The following is a 21,287-nucleotide window of genomic DNA, read 5'->3' on the forward strand; positions in this document are numbered from 1 at the left end:
GCTAAGATATATACCATAACATATATAACATAAAACACCAGAGTTGGAAGCCATCTACTACATCAGGAAGACCTGAGTTCAAATCCAGCCTCAGACACTTACTAGTTTAAAAAGACCTTGATAATCTTAAAAATTGATATATAAATTGAATTTCTGTATAACCCTGGACAAGTCAGTTTCCTCATTTGTAAAATGAAAATAATGATAAGCACCTTCAAAGGGTTGTTGTAAAGATAAAAATGACATAATATTTAAAAGGTAGTTAAAGCCCTTGTATACATGTTGTTATTAATTTTCTTGGATTTTTTGTTTATTTATTTTTAGTTTTCAACATTCACTTTTATAAGATTTTGATTTTTCACTCCTCCCTCTCCTCCCCCCCTCCCCACGACAGCATTCAATCTGATATAGGATACTTTTCCTATTGGGAACTGAGGTCCAAAGAAGAAATGTGACAGCCGAGGTTACATAGGAGAGAGGATCTCAAATACTTATTAATAAATAGTTTTACTTATGTATTCATTTGCACTCCTCCAAAGGCTATCAGCTTACTCAGTTTACTCTTTCTGGCATTTCTGTGATTCTGTCCCCTGCCCCCCACCTCAAATAAGATGATCCCAGAAAGTTCTCTGTCTGGCAGTCATGGGGTAGTAGATAAAAGTTCTGAACTTGGAATCAGCTAGTTCTGGGTTCAAATCTCACTTCAGGCATACTTATTACCTGTATGACCTTGAGCCGATGTCTTAGCCTCAGTTTCCCCTATAAAATGGGGATAACAATACAGCACCTAGCTTAGAGGATTGCTGTGACAATCAACCAAGGTAACATGTGAAAATCAATATCTAAACGTGAAATATTATTTAAAGAAACATGATATGTGACAATCAAGATAAGCAAATGTGATACTTTCAGTGTTAATCATGTGCTTTGTGGGAAGAATCATCGCAGGATCATTTTAGATAACAGCACATTTAAAACATGAGTCAATTTACAAAAATCCAATTTGTAGACCAATTTTTAGGATTATCATAGTTTCCTTCAGCTAGTCTCCAAAAGAGAAAAACTGTTTCCCCAATCGAAGACCATATACCTTAGCCAAGTCAAGCAATAATGAAGGCAATTCGGGTGGAAAGGGGCAGCAGCAAAGCAAAGAGATATGGAAATGGTTGGCTTTGTACTTAACCATCCTCACCATTAAGAGATAACACTTAAAAGAAATGCCCTAATCATTATCATCATAATGAGTAAGCCTGAATATCTGAATGACACTTTATTGTTTACATAGCACTTTCACACTCCTCACTGGATACTCCCAAACCCGGTGAGGTAGACCAGATAGGGATTGTCGCTCTAATGTTACAGATGGGAAAACTGAGGCACAGAGAAATTTAGTGTCTTGTCTGAGGGTACATGGGGTCATAAATGTCACATGTAGTAGAACTTAGGTCTTTTTATTCTTATTCCCTGCCTAAGGGTTTACAATTTCAAGGGCCAGATGTAGCAGAACCCAGGGTTTCCTAGTCTTAAATCTTGTGCACACCAGGATTACCAGTATCGAGAGAGGCAGGTCAATGGGGGAAGTATTGGGCTTAAATGCAGAGAACTCGGATTCAGATTTCAGTTGTTACTTACTAGCAATGTCAGCCAGTATTTATTAAGTCCCTACTACGTGCCAAGCATGGTGCTAAGCACTGGAGCTACAAAAAGAGGCAAAAAAACACTCATTTCCCTCAAGGAGTGACTTTAGGTAAATCAATTTCTCTCTCTCTGGGCCTCCTTTTCCTAATCTGTAAAATGGGAAGGTCAGACTAGCTAATCTCTAAAGTCCCTTGCCTCTCTGAATCTATAATTCTGAGCTCCCGGGAGGGCTAGCACTAAGGGAAACCAGGGACACAGGGGCACAACTAAAAGCCGAGTTCTTCACTGCCTCACCAGCACCTCGTACTGGCAGTGGGGAGAGAGAAGTCACCGGCCTTTTCTGCCTTTGGTTGCAGAAGTCCTAGATAGAAGTCCTGCAGGATTCCTGAACCCAGACTGAAAAAGCTAAGGAACAGGGCCCAGCCAGCAGCTGCCCGTGTCTAAACTCAGCACTCCTTTGGCTTTTATTACAACCAAAACAAAACTCCCGGCAGGCCACTCCTCCTCCCCTTTAACTCCCCCTTCTCCACCTCCTTCTTTCTCCCCCCACCCCCAGTGGCTTTCAAGGCATCAATCTAAAAATGATATCATTTTCAGGGAGGGGGCGGGGTGAGGGGTGGGGGTAGGACACACGCTTAGGAGGGAAAAAAAGCCTTTTTTTAAAAAGCAACCCAGTCCTTTCTCCACCCTCATTCCTCTTGTTCAGTGTGTCTGAACAGTGGACTTGGCACGTGTTCTCCCAATTAGCAACATCATTTGCTCCCATTCCGAGACCTTGCCTGCCAGGTTCTCTCTCCTTGTCTCTGTCAGAGAGGAAATTCTAAGAACCCCCACGCTCTTAGCTCTGGAGACAGTGCAATTGCAGAAGCATCATCTCTGGCAGAGAGAGAAATAAGAATCATCAAACTCGTAGAGCAAGCCCAGGCTCCTCAGACTGGTAGCACCGGTAACTAAGGACAAGACTGCCTATCTAAAAGTCACCTTGCGAAGAGATGCAAAGAACTTGCCCGCCTGAACGAAGGTTTCAGCAGCTCAGCCTCTCCACCCCCCACCCCCCACCTAAAAGAAAAATCCAGGCTGCTCTCAGTTATCTGAGTGTGGATTATCTGTGGGCTCCTCCGCTTCCTAGTTAGATCTCGGAACTGTTGAAAGAACGGTAGACTCATAGAAGGGTTACAAGGGGTCTTTAAAGGTCATCCGCTTCAGGGTTTCCATCGAATCATAGGTTTAGAGAGGAGGAAGAGACCAGACCCTGGAGGCCAGCTAGCTCACTCCTCCTCCCGTTACAGATGAGGAACTAAGACCCAGAGAGGTTATATGACTTGGTCAGGGTCACACAGCTAGAAAAATTAGCTAAAGCAGGATATGAACAAAGTGTCAGATACCGACACCAATCTGCAGCAAATTTTTATCAGTCTCCAAACTTTTACTAACAAAGGTTCCTACTTGTCAGAATCTATGGGTTTTTAGCCTTATTCTTTCCTTGAATTGCTCCATCTTTCCTTTTCTTTTTATCCCCTAAGTCCCTGCCTTCTGATCTCTAGAGAAAGCCCTCCACTGAGGCTGCTTGAGCCATAGTGGCCGCCAATAGAGAACTGAGATAGTTTTCTGATCCCCAGGATATATTGGGTTGGGGGAAACCGATCTATTCTAAACTTTTCAGTTTTACCGAAAAGGAGGCTCAGAAAATGACTAGCCTAAGGTTACACAGGCAAAAATCAAAATTAGAACTCAGGTCTCCTGACTCCGAAAATCTAGTGCTTTTCATACTGTACTAGAACTGAGCTGGAGGTGATTGGTACTAAGTATAGGGAGCTGTGAAAGGAAGAGAGTGTTACATTCATGCTGAGTTAACAAGTGACTGAGCTGCTCTTCTGACTGAATCTACCCTAACAGAGAGCAGAAAGAAAGTAGGAATTAGAATGGGGAGCCCTGGGTGGGACTCGGGCTTTTTCAGGTGTTGTTGCCACTGCCCATGGGGCAATTATGCAGATGATAGTTTTAGGGAAAGAAATACTCCCTCTGTCCCCAAATACCACCAAAGGACTCCCAAAGAAAGAAGGTTGCTCAATTAACAGTAAGGACTCCCTCTCTGGAGAAGAGACCAACAGGCTTACTCACTCCGGAGTGAGGGTTTCAAATCCACATCAAATCCATACACCTTTTCTTACCGAAAACAAAGAACTTTTGTTTTATAGATACACATTCACTAACTTTCCCTTTTACTTTTGGCTCTTTGGTGTAAATTTATCCTGTGCTACACAGTCTGAGCCTGGTTTGGATTTTCTGAATAAAAGATAGCTATGCGGGGGGGGGGGGGGAGAAAACCACGTCTCCACTGTACGCTTCATATACTAATACAGCCAAAAGATTTTCTGGTAATATTCATCTGTTTAAAATCTTGGAACCCAAGTGGCTTGATTTGCCATTGTGGTGATTGTTGTTATTGTTTGGGTATTGCTAAATACCCAAATGTTTGAAAAAACAATTTTTTAAGATCTGTCCACTAGGTTGTATCAGACTACTCCCCCAGCTGCTGCTTTATAAACCATCTCAAGAATAGTTTAAGTTAATATTTTAAGGTCAATTTATTGGCATTAGTAGGGCTTGGTACAGACATTCTCAGACCTGGGGTTGGCAAATCACTGTACTGTATATATCGTTGTTTTTATTGTTGTTGTTGTTGTCCCTTTGTTCTTGAAGAGGACCTATGACATCACAAAGGTGACATCTTGACTTGCATATGAATTGGATTTAAGTGAGGCAGAGCTTCAAAAAGTCTTCAGCCTCACTCTGTCCCCTAGAGTCATCAAAGTCAGGTGGGGAAGACTTGATTACAGTATGAGCTCTCGGTTCTGTCTGCTCCCTCTCCTGTTATCCTGGCTCCTGCCCAGCTTAGATGGGTCAAAATGGCTCAGATGCCCCAATTCTTACTTGGGCAGATTTGCAGCTGTTGATCTCATCAGTGGCAGGCGATGTGTATTTTTCTAAATATGGATGGAAAGGCCTTTCCCTTTTGTAAACCTGTTGATCTAGATAGAGCCTGAGAGTATGTGAGGCAAGCATGATGAGTCCACTCAACTGACTGCAATTATTATCTTGAGAACTAGAATTGAAGACCTCTGTGTTTACTGTTCCCTGTCCTAATCCTGCCATCCTTCAAGACTAGTAGACCAGGGGGAAACCATTGTCCTTACCTGAGCTTCAGCAAGGAATTTGGCAAAGTTTACCATGATATCCTTTGGGACAAAATGGAGAAATGCAAGCTGGATGTGATGTAGTTAGAGCTTCACTGGATCCTGCCATCCCCATTAGCTATAATCCTATATCTCTCCTCCCTTTCTCTGTCACAGTCCTTGAAAAACATGTCTACACTATGTGCCTCTACTTCCCCTCCTCTCACTCTCTTCCAATCTCTCTGCAATCTGGCTTCTGACCTCTTCACTCAACTGAAACCACTTGCTTGGAGTTACCAGTTATCTCTTAACTGCCAAATCTAATGACTTTTCCTCAATTCACATCCTTCTTAAGCACTCCTTTCTGCAGTATTTGACACTGCTGACCACATCTCCTCCTAGACACTCTCCTCTCCAGGTGTCAATGATTTGACTCTCTCTTGGTTCTTCCCATTTGACCCCTCTTTTTATATCTCCTTTCATGGATCTTAAACTATATCACATCCACTAACTGTGGGTGTACACCAAGACTCTGTTCTTGACTCTCTTCTCTTTGTTCTCACTTGGTGACTTCATCCGCTCCCAAAGATTCAATTATCATCTTTTTGCAGGATGACTCAAGAATCTATATATCCAGCCCTTATTTATCTCCTAAACTTCAATTCTGCATTCTGAACCATCTATTGAATACTTTGAATTGGATATCTCCTGGGCATCTCAAAATCAACATGTCCAAAAACAGAACACATTATCTTTTTCCCAAAACATACCCCTTTTTCAAACATCCCTATTACTGTCTAGAGAACTGGTGTAACTGAAGTCATCTTCAACTTTTCACTCTCATGCACTCCATATATCCAATCAGATTATAACTTCATTCTGAGTCAAGCAAGTAATATGGTGGCCAAAGAAAGTGAACGGGATACATTAACACTGAGTAGTGCTAGTCCCATGTCCTCTACCCTGGTCAGAACATATCTCCAGTACCCTATTGAGTTCTGTGTACCAGATTTTATGAAGAATATTAATAAACTGCCCAGAGGAGCACACCCAGGATAGCTAAGAAACTCAAATTTAATAAGATTAACTTTTTTCTATAGTTATTAAAAGTCAACAAAAACAAACAAATACACAAACACAAATTTTGAAAAGTCTGTACTCAAAGTCATCAACTCCATAGTTTAGAAACTGGTTTTTAAAATGCATGCAAATAAGAACAAAATAATAACAAAAATGTCTTCTTTATTATTATGCCATCCATGAGGGGAAAAAGTCACCAAGCTCCCCAGACAGGAAAGAAGCAAAAAGAAAGTAGCTAAAGGTGATTGGCCTTTTTGAAGGCCTCTGAAGCCAATCAGAGAGCCTCTTCTTCACTATGAGGTTAGCGAACCAGAGCCAGTTAGGGAATGTCAATACATGCTCCACTGTGTCTTTCCAAGGCATTCTTTCTTATATGTTATTACAATTCTCCCAGAAGCCATCTTCCCTGGGTTACATCAGTGGAGCAAGATGATGGGGTCTTTATATGTATGCCAGACCCCCATCTTTTATGGCCAGCTATACACATTTGGGAGATGCTGGGCTGGATGAGAGGTCCTTATAGAACAGAGGAAGCCCAGTGGTAGGTAAATCCACCTGGCTCTTTTTTCTCCCCTGCTAAATGCCATAATCTCAACTCTGCATGCTTTGCTGAATCCCTTCAGGTTAACATTGGGCCTTCTTTCCCTCTTCTCTGTCTCCAAATTAACTGTTCGCTGAAAGCCTGTTTGGTCTCTTGGTTCTATTTTCACCTGCCTTTATTTTCATTCTGAAGTGCCTGAAGCTGGTCAGCTCAGTCTCTGCCCCCAGCACTGCTTCCTGTCTCTCAGTCTTCTTATAACCTACTATATAGCACTTACCATATTGATCCATACTTTTCTCCAAATTTAACTTGTATAAAATCTGAGTGTGGCTTCTATTAGTATAACATTTTTTGATGTATTCAGATTTTTCCTCTTTCAAATAAATCTCATTTTTAAGTGATATTGGACTAATATGATAGTTTGTAGAATTATTCACTGAAACGGGAATCAGGAGACCTACGTGCTCATCCCAGTTCTATGCCAATTTGCTGTGTAACTTTGGACGAGTAACTTCCCCTCTCTACGTTCCACTTTCTTCTGTAAAATCCAAGATTTGGATTTGATAACTTCTAAGATCTCTTGCAGCTCTAACGATCTAGGATCCTGTGAAGACTGATGATGCTAATTGGAACACAGTTGCAATATACCACATAGGAGAAGTGAAAACCCTATGAGAAATACAGATTGGAGAGCCCTGGGTTGTAACCTGGTTATAACCCAGGGCTCTAGACTTCTGAAAAGGGCCATCTATTTCCTTATTCAGTCCTGCTCATAAGTTACCTCCCCTGATCTGCGCCCCCTCTCTGTGAATGCTAAGCATGCAGCTTATGAAGTGTGTGTGAGAGTACTGTGTTTTATCAGGGGCATCGATTATCGGTGATGGCTATATAAATCTTTCTCCATACGCATACATATACATAAGATGTATATAAATATGCAGAAAATATTCACCCAGACCAGATCTCTCCAATGATGTAAACTTATCCCCATAAAGATAGTGGGAAATGATTCATAATATTTATATGACAGACATGATATGAACTGTAATAGCCTGTTGGGATTAAGACTATCCATAGGTCTCTGTCAGCCACAAATGTGATTTAAATATTATATATGTGGCAACTGTAGCATTGGTAATGTGATAGCGGTTATTGATAGCAGTCATAAAGGGGAGTCGTTTTGCATTGAAGAATGTGGAAAATAATCTAGTAGTTTGCCTAATGTTCTTCAATGCAATGCATTGAAAGAAACTCTACTTTAAAATGTCTTTTTTTTCCCCGCCGATTGCCATCAAGTTAGAGCAGATTACTTTCCCCAAGATATTTCATTCCCCGGCTGTCAGTTTGTGGCATCTGAGCCAGTCTTGGCTAGGCTCCAGGCTGCGACTCAAAGTTTGCAAATGAACCTGGGGTCTTGAAAGAGTATGCCGCTCCTCCTCCCCTCTTGCTCCTCCACCTCAGGCCCCATCCCACTGTTCCCCTGCTTATTAAATCAAAATATCCCCAATGTTTCTGGGAAGGCTTCCAGAGTTCAGAGCTGAGGGTGTGTAAGTCAATAAGTATTTATTAAGTATCCACTGTGTACACAAATCTGTGCAAGAAAACTGTGGGGACCATAGTAAAAGATGTAGTCCATGCCCTCAAGGGGCTTATGGAATACTCTGGCTGGAGATCTGTGGATAAATAGTGCTCAACCAAACTTCTTCTCAACCGGCCTTAAGGTTTTGTGGCATGGACCCCATCTGGGGAAGCCAATGTATCCTTTCCAGAGTAATGTTCATAATGCGTAGGATAAAATACGTAGGATTGAAAAAAGAAGACGATTACATTGAAATATGGTTGCATATTGATACTCACGTTCTATACAAGCTAAACCCAAACATTCTAGGATGTGCTTGGTTACTAGAGCAATACAGATAAAAGGAATTAACTGAGGATTCTCGAATACTCTACTCAGTGTCTAAGGTGGGGAGTGTTAAAGCAGGCATGTTCTGGAGCCGGTTCAACCTCTTGAGAGCTGATTATTAAATTTTCAGGGTGAGCATCTTATACATCAGAAGTAGGCAAACACTATGAATCACTACAAGGTGTTTTTTTTTTCATTGTCTAGACTTCAGAAAATGATGGCGAAAATCTTAATAATGCAGATTTTACGCAAAAGTGTGTAATGCGTGCATTTTTCCCCCATGGAGTCAGGTATTAAACATTTACCAGTTCACTCCCGGTTGGGATTGGGGGGTGTTAATAATACCATGGACTTTTTAATTTGGGTATAATATTTTTAAAATAATGCATATCTTTCCAGAATATTCTTGTTTTTGTTTCTCACCTTTCCCTCCTCCATCTACAATACAATGCATGCATATACTTATACACATAACATATATATGTTATATATCTATGTGTGTGCATGTATATATGTGTATGTGTATATGCATATAGGTATATATATTGTATATGCAAATATATATACAGCTATATAAATCCCTTACTATGTACAAAGTGCTGTGGTAGGCACTAGAAATATGAAAAGAAAGTGAAATGGGGCCTACTGTCATGGAGCTTATGTTCTTCTTTTCTCTTGAACATTATCACTTAGAATGTTAGTGCTAGGAGGGGAATTTCAAGGTCAAAGAAATGCCTAGTCCTATTACATATGGAGGCACTGAGACCCAGAGAAAGGAAGTGAGTTGCTCCAAGTTACTCAGTGAGATAGCATAGAGCCAGGGTCTCCTCCCCCAGTACAATTTTCCTATTGTCCTTTCCTTTGTCCTCAAGGAAAAATCTACGAGATTTAGGAAGAGGAGAAGCTAGAGGTTGGGGAAGGCTTTGAAAGAAAGCTGCACGGTCTCATAAGGTGGCTGTTTGTGGCTGTATACTTCTAGAGGACACAGACTTGACATTTTCAGGGTGTTCTAATTGCCTGCCCCCCAAACACCCAGTAATGGACTATGTACCTTCATAGCCCCAAACCATTCGTTAAATGGGTTGTTAATGAAGTGCTAGGCTGGTGTCAGGTTCCTAAATTTACCACCACCACTGACTCCCTGCCACCATCACCATCCTTAAAACACACACAGTCCTTTGCTTTGAAAGAATAGATTTCAATCCCAGAGGCTCCAGTACCCACTCAGTAAAATGGGTTCCAAGGGCCTAACAACAGGGTGTTCACACTCTATTCTGAAGGCGCAGCTCAGACAGGCGCTGGGATGAAGGCACTGGCCAATAGGGATTGGAGGGTTTGTTTGGAAGGGTGAACTTTTCCATCTGCCTCCCCTCCCTTCCCCCCACCCCACCCCAGCCTCCAGCACTGGGTTTCAGTTCTGGTTCTTGCCAACAGGACGGCTACTGTTTCACATTCAAAGAATTAGACACTCATCATTAACAATTGGCCCTTGTTTCCTCTCCTAACGGAGTGGCCCTTGATCCTGAAGAGAGCCACTATTCCTGGGCTAAGATGTCACAAGGGGGAGGGTTTGGCCTTGAGTACGCAGTACACCAGGGAAGAGAAGACCAATGAAAAAGGTGTTTGGGTCCAGGGCCTCGTCTGATGTGACTCAAACCGCAGCATAGATACTTAACTGGAAGCAGGAGAGCATCCAGAAAGTCTTGGGTAATTCACTGCTGCCTCATCCACAATTCTTTCCTCAATAGTGTTCAAATCATAATACCAGATAGTTAAAGATCACAGGCAAGGACATGTTGGCTCCTAACCTGAGAAGAGAGACTGGAATGAAGTAAAGGAAGGATGGGGTTTTAAAAGGTTTACCTAACAAAGTAAAAAATAATATTAACTAGGTTATTGATCCATGTGGATGGGTACAATGCACCACTACCCTTCTTTCCTGCCTCTGGATTAGATGAGCTCTAAGGTTCTAGCATTCTCTGTTCTAAGGTCTCTCCTATCTTTGGCATTCTGTATTCTAAGTTCCTGTCAGCTCTGACATTCGTATTCTAAGTAAGATCCCTTCAGAGCCCCATGGTATGGATAGAGTACTACTATGGTGGCTAGAGAACCATATTAGGTGGCCCAGTGGATAAGAGTGCCAGCCCTAGAATCAGGAGGACCTGAATTCAAATTCAGCCTCAGATACTTATTAGCTGTGTGACCCTGGGCAAGTCACTTAAGCCTGTTTGCCTCAGTTTCCTCATCTTTAAAATGACCTGGAGAAGGAAATGTCAAACCACTCCAGTATTTTTCTCAAGAAAATCCCAAATGGGGTCAGGGAGAGTTAGACACAACTCAACAACAAAAGAGAACCATCCTTGAGATCAGAAAGATTTGGGTTCAAGTCCTAAGTCTGATACATACTAGCTATACAACCATGAGAAAATCATTTAACCTCTCAGTGCCCCCTGGGCAACTCTCTAAGACTATAAATTACAAATTATCAATCCAAGTTAGTGGATGGAGTTCTCAGATTGTGTATACTACATCCCTTCCCCCTGGGAAAAAAAGAAGGTCCCTTTAAATTCTAACATTTTTCCCTCTGAAATTCATCAAAGACTCCTCAGTGTAACTTCAGTCCCATTTCCCCAAGTCGCCTTAGGTGGTAGTTATAGTTCTCTCCTCTCCTCCACCGGGTCTGACCTCAGTCTAGCAGGGAACACCTCCCTGGGCTCCACCCAGACTGCTCTACTCATTGCTTTTTGTGCTTCCTGCTTCTATGGTTTTCGTTACATGGAATATTAGAATCACAGAAGTCTAAAATCATAGCCATTGGTCTCACCCCACCTCTGCCATCCTGGAAAGTCCTCACTCCTCCTTTTTGACCTCTCCAAATCTGACTGATCCTCCAATTGCCAGCTCAAAAATTCCACCCCTTCCATAAAACCTTCACTAACCACCTCAGCCCACAATGAATTCTCATCTTCTCAGAATTCTCTGATCTCCCCAGAAATTAGTGATTTCTCCCTCCTTAGACTATCTCATATCAGAGCTATTTGTGTCCATTACCTTCCTCCTCACCCCAAATAGAATTCAGGCTCTTTGAAGGCAGAAACTTTTATTTTTGTCTTTGTATAATGTGGGTGAACCAGCCTAGTGGGGTCATTCTTTGGACAATGCATAGATAGTCGCTGCGTAGTTCTGGTCTACACTGTGGAAATGGGGAAGAATCCTACTTCTAGTCATGCACAGGGGTTGCACAGTGTGATGAGAAAGAGTGTGATAATTGGTTGCTGAGCCAGAAAAATCTGATGACTCAAGGGTTTATAGAAAAGCAAGCTATAGGTTTCTTGGAGGAAAATTGTTTCTTCTCTTGCTATGAAATATGAAGATCTCTAATCCTCTAAGACTGAACCCACTTTCCCCATAGATCTTGTGTGTATTTGTTAAAGAGTACACCTCAAGTCTTGGGAGAATGTCTTCTACCTACTGCTTTTACTATACCATCTTAGTAACACCATTACTAAAAGCTAATTAAGTCTGTTGTTTGATTTTTAATGGGGAGCACATTGGTGAGGGCTTGTGATCAACAGTAGAGGAAGTAGCCACCCACAAGGTAACCTCTAAAACATGAGGGTAGCGGCAGTCATCCTCAGGGTACCCCAGACCAAGAATATAAACACAAGTTGTGGGGAGGGCTAGTAGTCCCAATTTAGATCCTCAGGCCCAAGCACAATGCTTTGAACTTGAACTAGGAGGCTAATATTTATTGAATTGTATGGATTTCTCATGTGGCACTTATCATGCACTTTATATCTTTCCAAGTATCTTTCAAAATAAGTAATTAACTTACTAGAGGACAAGGACTGTATCTTTGACCTGTAGCAAGGTCAGAGGTATATACCAAGAAGTATTGCTAGGTAAGTTCCTAATCCGTCATGACAAGGTATGGAACTCCCCTAGACATGATGTAAATTTCCCTTGTCCTGGTTTCTGTTTGTCCTGCTACGGCCTTTGTTTGAACACTGACTCAAGTCCATGGCTAGTTACACACCTGATCTCCCTTTGGCTTGGCCATTAAAAAAATACACAGAAGCATAGAGAGGAATTATGCACAGAAAGACTTATTTCACTAGAGAGAAGTCTTTCCAAAGAACTATCAGCCCCAATGTTACCATGGATCCTGAGAAATTGTATAAAGGAAAAAAAAATGAACAGAGAAAAAAGAAGTCTTCCTGAGAAAAAGGAACTCTGGAAATGACAGAGAGGATCTCTTGAGGAAATGGGCAGAGACAGAAGGAGCCATTTCTCTAGAAAGAGAAAGGGAAAAAGGTTTGACCCAATAGAGATCTATGGATCTATCCCATCTGTGGTAGTGTGAGTCACGTGGACTGTGTAGGTTTATGTGACTTGCTGGGGGTGTAAAATTCCCTAGCAAACTTGAATTCTTTCCTCTTGTATCAGGATTCCACCCAGGGTAGTCTAAGTCAGGAGGACTGCATAAATCTCTAGAAATGGAGGTAGCCCAGCAAAGAAAGGAGAATTGTCTTAAGTATTTATTGGCTGGAATAAAAGCTGCATTACATTTTCTGTTGGATTAAATAAAACCCATCCTATGTCTGCTATTTTCTTAACTTAGGTGCTTGCATGAAAGCTGCAGGGTTTTTTTAGATATTGGCTAAATTCTGATGTTCCCAAAGGAAAGTAAAATGACCTAAATTCTGATGTCTCCAGGGGGAGATCTTCGGTTGGGGCAAAAAGAGCCTTTATTAAGTAGTTGCTGTAAAGCCCTCAAGACAGAACTTGGTTAATGATGTGCCTTTTTTAAAATCTTGGACAATAACCAACAAAGAGCTCAGGACACAATAAGTATTCAGCAGATGTGCTCTTTGATTAGTTAAAAATTCATAAATATTTCTGTACTTGCCATAGCAAAACTTTGCATTCATTCACTTGTCCATTTTGAATTCCAAAGTCATTTCACCTCTTATTTCATTTTATCCTTATAGTGACCCAGTAAGGAAGGAAGTCCATTTTACAGAAAGGAAAAATTGAGGCCCAGGGTTTTATCCCAAGTCAACTAGGTACTTAGCAGTGGAACATGGTGACAAGACTAAAACTTAGGTGTGCTAAACAGGTGTTCTTCCCACCAGACTTTATTATCTCATCTCAACAAACTCCAAAGTTTTCTCACCAAGATTTTAGGTATTTTCACTGACTAACAGATTTGGCCACAAGACTTTGAAGTATCCCTCCTACCGTTAACAAGGCTGCTTTTCCACAGTGTGGAACTCTGGGCAAATCACTGTTCCTCTCTGGGCCTCAGTTTCCTCCTCTGTAAAATGAGAGGTGTGGACAAGGTGATCTCTGAGGTCTTTTTAGGCTCTGAGAGTCAATGAAACTATGAATCGCCGGGTTGAGGGAGAATTGTGCCCTCAAGCCTGAATCTTTGGCAAGGTTTTTGTAGCAATATACCCTGGCTTTGTGGAAGACAGAAGGGAAACCCAAGTTCAGCCCTGCTGATCACATGACACGGCTATCAGATCTAGTTTGAGAGATTGCAGGGTTTCTGCAGTCAGAGGAACATTGAGACACCTAGTCTATGGATATGCAGTCACCTTACTAAGTACACCCCATATCACATCACAGCAAAGTGAATGAATGAAAAGGATACACCCAGAGGTATTACCCACGCCCAGGCTGGAACACAGCAATTCAGTGATCTGTGCGTATCCAGACAGAACAATTGAGCTTGGGTGGCAAGATCAGATCCTTGACCTTCTGTAACATGTCCAGCCCTGGCTGCTATATGCCCCTCTGGCTCGTTAAGCAGAGAGGGCATTATCTGATAGGGAAACCTTATCACACAGATATCTTTGACAGGCTTCATTTCCTGGGATTACTCTTGAATATTTTAGACCCAATGAGAGAAACACATCCATTGAGTATATACATGAATACGTACACAGGCATATTGTTTTCTGACCAAGGAGAGATGCAAGAGGGGGACACAGCATGGAGAAAGGGCTTCGTGGTGAAGCGGAAACAGGAAACCATGGGCTGGGAGACCCATATTCTAGTTTCAGCTTAGTTACTACCTTAGTGCATGTGGTAGAGGACAAGTCTTTTACCCTTTCTGGGTCTCAGTTGAACTATCTGTAAAATGAATGGGTTAGACTACATCTGATCTCCAAGGCCCCTTCTAGCCCTAACAATTTCATGTACTATATTACAGCTTGCTATGTCATAAGGTCCTTAGCAACAGTGTGATATGGATCTCTGATTAACCATAACAAGAAATTGATCTCACATAAAACCCAAGCCATCTCTCACATGGCTTTGTTTTCTAACTACTCATCATCCCAATCTCCCTCCTGTGGATACTTTCTGGTTTGTCAGAGAAATAAGCTCAAAGAATTAATGATTAGTGCTCAATTCTTCCTGGTTACTTCCCACCCCTAGAATCTCTCCAATCTACTTGTCTTGAAATTTTGCCAGTGAACATTAATAATGTGCTCCATTTCCAAAGAACAGAAGGCTGAGTCTAAATGACCAAAATATTTGGATCACAGCTTGGCTAATTAGCTCATTTCAGCTGTTTTAAATACTGACACAGAGCACGGGGTGGTTTGTTTGGCTCTGGAAGTTCCTACTAGTAGACAAGGTAATCAGGACTGACCTGTTGAGGCCATGGCACAGTTGAGTTGTTTGGTTCCACTTTGTGGCACATGTGGAGATAGCTACAATTCTTGAAATGGCTCACATTTCATCAATGGAGCACCATGTTTCCCACTTGACACATTTTTCCATCCAGCAGTATTTGTCCTCCCTCAGCATCCCTACTCAGTACCAAGGAGACTTTCATTAGAGAACTGAAGTAAAGGTCTTGATCTTGTCCATCTAGGCTCATGGTTCTAACTAGGATAAGGACACCAGAGCTTTGACCCAGTGCAAAAAAAAAAATTGTAAGGAACCAGTAGCATCATTCCTTCGCCTGTCCAGCCTCACCTCTATGTTAGTAGTCTTGTGTTCAGGCTATTTGTTCTCCCTTTAGCAAGCTCAACTGTCTTCTGACATCTCCAGGTATGTATCTTTCCTCTGGATCCCCAGAAGCCATACCTCAAGTAAGCCTAGTGCTCCCCACCCCAACTTGTCTCAGATATAAGAATGGCTAGTTATAGCTCTGTCTATACAACTTGCTATATTACAAGATATTGTTGTTGTTGTTATTGTTGTTGAGTTGTTTCAGACTCTTCATGACCCCTTTTTGGGTTTTGTTGGCAAATATACTGAACTGGTTTGCCATTTCCTTCTCTAGCTCATTTTACAGATGAGGAAACTGAGGTAGATACGTTTCAGTGTCACAGGGTCACACAGTAAATGTGTGAGTCCAGATTTGAACTCAGGAAGATGAATCTTCCTGACTCCAGGCCCATCACTCTAACCACTGCACCACATAGCTACCCCATTACAAGATATAGAATCAGAGAATACAGAATGTCACAACCTGGAGGGACCTTAGAGATTATTTAGTCTAACCCGAAACAGCAAGGACTTGCCCAGGGTTACTCAGTTGTTTAGCTAGTACAATGGAAAGAACCAACTGGTTCTGGGATCAGAAGACCCTGAGTTCAAATTCCATCTCTGACACTTCTTGTGTGACCTTGGGCACGTCACTCTTCCTGGGCTCCATTTTCCTCATTTGTAAAATGAAAGAGTTAGACTATATGAGCTCCGAGTTCCTTATCAGCTCTTGAACCATGATCTGATGATTCTGGGGACTTCAATGCCTACTCTATGGCCCTTCCTACAAGCCTGCTTACTTTGTTCTACCTTGGACCATCTGCCATTTAGAGAGTTCTATAGAGTCGAGGAGTTTAGCTAACGAGTACAGTCTTCCTTGACTAGCCCAAGATAGCTCATAGTGGAGTAGCGTTTACTCTGGATGCCCTGGGTCTGAACAAGGAAGCACAGCACTTAACAAAATAGACAAATTAGCAGTGGCCTTTGGGGTTCTAGAAGTCTGAGAAATTTAGTTAGAAAATCAATTGATCCCACCAAGCCTCAGTTAGTTCTTCTGTAAGATGAGAGGCTTGGACTAGGTAATTTCTCAAGTCCATTCCAGTGGCAAATTTCTAGTATGCCTTGATTTTATTAAGCTGGATGGGGACTAAAATAATTTGGACAGCTAGAAAGGGTGTTGTTTTTCATTTCAGTCCCAGAAGTTATCTTTCTTAGGGTGGAGAGGTTTCCCATAGGGCTCTCTTGCAGCTCTGCCGATTAATGTTCCCAGAATAGCTCTACCAACCTTTACTTATTACTCTACAATAATGAACCACTGTAATAGAGATGCCACCAAGGTTGGTCAGTGGATGTTTATAAAATGCACAGAAAAACCAACCAAGACTGTGTAATTTCATGGGGGGGGTGTTGCTAAGCCTTTCAGCATTGCTACCAATCCACCCATTTATTGCCAAGTTAGAGGTGTAGCTATAAAATAAAGAAACTGCCTCTTTGTGGGCCTCCCTCCCAACAGAGTTGTAACTTGGAATTTTGACACCTGGGTCAAATTCACTTGAGAAAACAGTCAGGCAGACAGGCAGAGACTCAAAGTGAATCCGTATGTCCTTTTGCAGTGACATTGCCTCTGATCCTGTCTGTCCTCAGAGCAGGAGGTGCATGGATAGTCCATGCTAATCAGGTGGGATCTTACTAATGTGGTAATAGAAGAAGGCAAGCCAGAATAAGGGAATGTGATGATGTCTTTGGGGGTTATAGTTGTGATGTGTATGTTGAGGGCAAGGGGAGAAATGTGGGATTGGAGTATATAACTTCATGGCTAGGGCTCTCTTGAGCTTTTCAACTTTGCTTCCAAACTACCCATTAATTTCCAAGAAGCTGGTTTGTTAGAACCATGAGTCTAGCTGGACAAGATCAAGACCTTTACTTCAGTTCTCTAATGAAAGTCTCCTTGGCACTGAGTAAGGATGCTGGAACTGACTAGTTGAGGGAGGACAAACTGCTGGATGGGAAAAAAATGTGTGAAGTGGAAAACATGGTGCTCCATGGGTGATATCTGAGCCATTTCAAGAATCGTCGGCATATCCATATGTGCCACGAAGTAGAACCAAACGATTCAGCTCAAACATGCTTCCTCCACACACTGTTTCTCCATGGCTTCTGGTCCTTCACCAACCCCTCATCACCTATCAGAACTGCCAATGTGAAGAGGTACATACTACCTGCTCCCTAACGTGTCAGCATCCCAGAGAAAGAAGGAAGTTCACCCTGCTCATCTCCCCAGCCGCTGGGGCCTGGGGCAAAACTCCAGTGGCCCTGTGCGAGCTATGGCTCTCTGTCTTCCCAGCTGGCTCGTAGGGCATTCCTCAAAGTGCAGCTTCTAACATGGACAACTAGTTTCCTTAAAAACAAGTATTCCACCTCCCAAGGGGGCTTGTCGTCGAGTCATTTCAGTTGTGTCCAACTCTTCATGACCCCATTTGGGGTTTTCTTGGCAGAAATTGGAGTGGTCTGCCATTTCCTTTGCCAGACTATTTTACAGATGAGGAACTAAGGCGACAGTGTTAAGTGACTTGCCCAGGGTCACATACCTAGTAAGTGTCTGAAGCCATATTTGAACTCAGGTCTTCCTGACTCTAGGCCCAGGGAGCTATCCACTATACCACCCAGCTGCCTAGCTAATCCCATGGGGACTACTTGCTTTGAAAAACAATCCTCATTTGTAAATGTAAGTTCTGGTTAGCTGATTTCTTTTTAAGAGGGGATATCATTAATTTAAAACCATATTTATTGATTTATTTGATTCCCTGATTATCTGTCTAAAATCATGGTTAGTACTCATGGTTAGTACTAGTCCAGTTACCCCATATACTTGAATGTAATTCTACAAAATAACTAAAGCACTTGAAAGTTGTTTTTAGTACTACTTTAAAACTGTCCTATAATTCAGCTTTTTACTGAGACAGATCTTCAACATTAGCTCAAAGAACTGTAGTTTGGCTATATTTTTAATACTGCTGTCAGTAATAATAATATGTGCTAGGCACTAGGGGGAATTCAGATAAAGTCCTACCCTCAGGAGATTGAGGGGTTAGCAGAAGAGATCAGATGATGATGAAACAACCAGACTGCTAGACCATGTGCTCCAAACTCTGAGCTTGGAAACACAGGGAGGAAGGCTACTATGGAAGGAAAAGCCTTGCATTTGGAGTCAAAGGACCTGGGTTCAAAGCTCAGCTCTACCACTTACTTCCTGTGTGATTTAGAGCAAATCCCTTCAGGGTCTCTGGGCCTCAGTTTCTGCAGTGAAGATGTTATGCTCTTGGATCCTTAAGATATTGTCTGACTCCAGAGTTCAATTGTTTTCATTCATGTCCAATTCTCCATAACCCTATTTGAGGTTTTCTTGGCAAAGATACTGGAGTGGTTTAGCCATTTCCTTCTCCAGGCCATTTTACAAATGAGGAAACTGAGGCCAACAGGGTTAAGTGACTTGTCCAGGGTCACACAGCTAGTAAAGTTTCTGAGCCTATGAGCAGGTCCTAATTTAGGAGCATCATTTGAATCACCTAGTTTTAAGGATTTTATTTTCTTTTTTAATTTCCAAGAACCCTTGAGGCAAAAGGGTCGGAGAGGTGGGAGTGGAGAATAACATTGAAGTTTAGTGACTGATTTCTTTTTCTCTTCCCTTTTTCTGCTAACAGACCTCACTGTGCCTTTCCCAGCCTAATCTCTCTATTTCCTCTTACCTTCTCCACTCGCCCCGACTCCCACTCTGCAAAGGATGACTACCTTGAAGTGGCATTCATTTCACTTCTTTCCTCCTGTGTTCTATTCAGCTGCCTGGATGGCTGTCAGGGCCCTCCCTTCTGTTAATGTGCTATCTCTTCATTATTCTGGCCCCTCTGTGAAGCTCCGGGGTCGGGCTTTGTTTGGGGGCCGATGTCCGCAAACACACTGAAGGGAATTTAGAAAAGAACTAAAGAGATTTCTCCTTGGCCCTGTCACTCCATGGATTTGCCCATTTGGCTTCATTATTTGGCTGCTCTGAAGAGGAATTAGCATTTTTTCTTCCCAGCTTCCATTTGGCCTCACTTTCTCCTTGGACCACCCCTATGCTCTAGCTGCCCCTAATTAGTTTTTATTTTATAGCAAAGCCCCATTAATCACTAATTTGGAATCTGTGATCATTTAACTAGGGCAGGACCAAGTTTGCTGTAGCACTAAGTAGGAAAGATATTATTTTTTCAAGGAGGTTAAACATGCCCTCTGCAATCTTGTTTACACTATTTGTTTGTAAGTTCACAGATCACAGGATCATAGAATGATGGAACCAGAAGGAACCTTAAACCCAGAAAATCAGACTTAGAAGGGACCTCAGAGACGAAATCAAACCCTTGTTTTGTTGTTGGGTAAACTGATGTTCAGAGAGATGAAGTGATTTGCCCAGACCCAGGTAATAGTGGCAGAGCCAGAGCTTAAATCCAGGCTGCCTAACTCAGGGTTAGTGCCAGTTCAGTTACCTCGTATTCTTGAATGTGATTCTACAAAATAACTAAAAAACTTGAAATTTGTTTTAATACTGCTTTAAAAATATCTTATAATTCCACTTTTTACTGAGATAGGTCTTCAACATTAGCTCAAAGAACTGTAGTTTGGCTATATTTTTAATATTGCTGTCAATAATAATAATAGTAATATCATTTACATAGCACTTACGGTGCTAAGTGCTTTACAATTATTATCTCATTTGATCATCCCAACAACCTTGGAAGATAGGAGCTATTATTTTACAAATGAGGAAACTGAGGCAAACTGGGATTAAGTGACTTGCTCAGGGTCACACAGCAAGTAAGTGTCTGAGACTAGATTTAAATTCTAGTCTTCCTGACCCCAGGCCTACTGCTTTATTCACTGTACTACCTAGCTACTCCTCTAAAACCTTAAAGTGCTATATGAATGTTAATATCAAATTATTTGGATTTTTAAAAATTACTCTGTATTTATTTTTTATATAGATAAGGATTAACTTACATGATTTCATCAGTATAGGGAATTCTCTCCACTACTGAAAGTTAGCACCTTCTTCATGACTTAGAGTCTTAGAGAGTTGTTTCAAACACTAAGTGACTTTCCCAAGGCCACACCTGTAGTCCATATCAGAGATGTCAGAGATCTTCAGGGTTTCTAGGTCAGTTCTCCATCCACTATATCACTGTTGCCTCTTATCATGTTGTTTGTAAAGAAATAAAATCTGAGCAAGCTGCTTATAAGGACCTTACTTAGTACATTCATTGTTTATATATGAATGATGCTGCTAACCAAAAAGATGTTACATATCATTAAAGAAATGCCTCTTCCTGAAAACATTTGGTTAACACTCTTCCAGTCACTACACACACACACACACACACACACACACACACATGCATACATGGATGTAATCTTGGGGGGAAAATTTAAACTTTAATTCTTTCTTTATAAAAATTACAACAATAGCAACTCATAATTAGATAATGTTTTAAACTTTGCAAAGCACTTTTTTTATGATATCCCTGTGACATAGACCATGTTAAAAGTCCTGAATTTCAAGTCAGGTTCATATTCCAAATCTGTCACCTTTGGGACTTTGGACAAATCATTTCATCTCTCTATACCTCAGTTTCTTCATCTGTAAAATGAAGATTTAGACCAAATGACTTCTCAGGCTCCATCTAGTTCTAAATCTGTGCTGTATGATATGTAATATATATTTATATGTATGTATTTTTTACTTTGGTGTTTCAGTTTATAAATGAGTGTGTATGTGTATGAGAGAGACAGACAGACAGACAGAGAGACAGAGAGAGGGAGAGAGAGAGGGAGAGACACACATACACACACAGAGGGAGAGAGAGAGATAGAGACAGAGAGAATAGAGAATCAACTTTGTTGGGAAAATGGA

Source organism: Phascolarctos cinereus, unplaced genomic scaffold, assembly GCF_003287225.1.
Source record: "Phascolarctos cinereus isolate Bilbo 61053 unplaced genomic scaffold, phaCin_HiC Scaffold_2;HRSCAF=192, whole genome shotgun sequence".
Classification (NCBI taxonomy): Eukaryota; Metazoa; Chordata; class Mammalia; order Diprotodontia; family Phascolarctidae; genus Phascolarctos; species Phascolarctos cinereus.